Raw genomic sequence first — 2,338 nt, 5'->3', positions numbered from 1 at the left:
CCTTACATCGTCATACTTTTCCTCACACTCGCTCTTATTCTCCTCTTACATCTTTCCATCATTTTTTTCTCTTTTTCTCTATATCTCTCTCTTTCTCAATTTCTCTCTCTCTCTCTCTCTCTCTCTCTCTCTCTCTCTCTCTCTCTCTCTCTCTCTCTCTCTCTCTCTCTCTCTCTCTCTCTCTCTCTCTCTCTCTCTCTCTCTCTCTCTCTCTCTCTCTCTCTCTCTCTCTCTCTCTCTCTCTCTCTCTCTCTCTCTCTCTCTCTCTCTCCCTCCCTCCCTCTCCCTCGCACTCTCTTTTCTTTCCTTCTCTTTCTCCCTCCTTCCCCCTCCCTCCCTCTCTCTCTCTCTCTCCCTCTTTCTCTCTCCTCCCTCCTCCTCCCCTCTTCCTCGCACTCTCTCTCTTTCTTTCTTTCTCTTTCTCCCTCCTCCCTCTCTCCCTCCCTCCCTCTCTCTCTCTCTCTCTCTCTCTCTCTCTCTCTCTCTCTCTCTCTCTCTCTCTCTCTCTCTCTCTCTCTCTCTCTCTCTCTCTCTCTCTCTCTCTCTCCCTCTCTCCCTCTCTCTCTCTCTCTCTCTCTCTCTCTCTCTCTCTCTCTCTCTCTCTCTCTCTCTCTCTCTCTCTCTCTCTCTCTCTCTCTCTCTCTCTCTCTCTCTCTCTCTCTCTCTCTCTCTCTCTCTCTCTCTCTCCCTCTCTCCCTCTCTCTCTCTCTCTCTCTCTCTCTCTCTCTCTCTTCCTGCCTCTTCCCCTTCTCCGCAAATACTCCCATACGCTCACCCATTTATATACATGTGCACGAATCAAACGCACATTAAGGTGATTTTACACTTAGCGGAGCACCTAATTCGTCAAATTGTGATGAAATTAATTGTTTTTTTGTGATGATCTGTGGTGCATAGATCGGTGGTGAAGCTTTGATGAGCTTGTGATGTTGTGGTGACGTTGTGATGGTCTTGGGTGTGATGACGCTGTGATATTCATAGTTGTGATGACGTTATGTTTATAGTTGTGATGACGTTGTGATGGTCTTAGTTATGTTGTTATTAACGATCTTTTGTAATGATGATGTGATGATGTGACTGACCTGAGATTTGATGTTGTGATGACTAGTTTTGGGGATACTGTGATGACTTGTGATGGGGATATGAAGCCTCAAGTTACGACTATGCAGTGATGACTTAAGTTGTGACGGCGTTGCGATGAATTAAGTTTTTTTTTATAAGGGTGTGGTGACTCCAATTATCAGGATGTTGTGATGAGCAGTTTTGATGGGGATGCGAATTGAGTTGTGATGTTGTGATGACTCGAGTGTGAATGATGCTGTGATGACTTGAGCTACGACGGCATATTAAGATGCTGTAATGACTTAAGTGATGCTGTGATGACTTAACTAATGCTGTGATGACTTAAGTGATACTGTGATGACTCAAGTGATGCTGTGATGATTTAAGTGATGCTTTGATGACTTAAGTGATGTTGTGATGACTTAAATGATGCTGTGATGACCTAACTAATGCTGTGATAACTTAAGTGATGCTGTGATGACTTAAATGATGCTGGGATGACTTAAGTGATGCTGTGATGACTTATTACGATGCTGTGATGACTTAAGTGATGCTGTGATGACTTATTACGATGCTGTGATGACTTATTACGATGCTGTGATGACTTATTACGATGCTGTGATGACATTACGATGCTGTGATGACTTATTACGATGCTGTGATGACTTATTACGATGCTGTGATGACTTATTACGATGCTGTGATGACTTATTACGATGCTGTGATGACTTATTACGATGCTGTGATGACTTAAGTAATGCTGCGATGACTTAGCGATGCTGGGATGACTTAAGTGATGCTATGATGATTTATTACGTTGCTGCGATGACTTCACTTCTGATGAAGATGTGATGACCAAACAAGCAAACTCTCCAACAACAACTAATACCGAAAAAACGATCGCAACAACCCTCCCCCCCAAAAAAAAATTACAACAAACCAAAAAACAACAACAACAACAGCAAAAATTCACCCGAAAAAAATAAGCGACATCTTCCCTTCACCCATCACAAATCCCTTGTGATGAAGCTTTTAGAGCCCATGGTGACATCACAGCGAGTGACGGTATGGTGCCCCGGGTGTCTTGAGTCACGGACGCGCTCGCCAAAAGAGGAAAAATGGAGAGAGAGTGAGAAAACGGGGAGTTGGAGCGCAGTGGCTAACGAGATTGCAAACAGAGACACCTGCACGGTCCCACGCTGTTCCCTGCCGCCGCTCTCTCTCTCGCTCTTGATGTCTCTCGCTCTCTCGGTGTCTCTCGGTGTCTCTCTCTCTC

The sequence above is a fragment of the Penaeus vannamei genome, chromosome 25, assembly GCF_042767895.1.
Source record: "Penaeus vannamei isolate JL-2024 chromosome 25, ASM4276789v1, whole genome shotgun sequence".
In the NCBI taxonomy this organism is placed as follows: Eukaryota; Metazoa; Arthropoda; class Malacostraca; order Decapoda; family Penaeidae; genus Penaeus; species Penaeus vannamei.
This window is presented reverse-complemented; position numbering follows the sequence as displayed.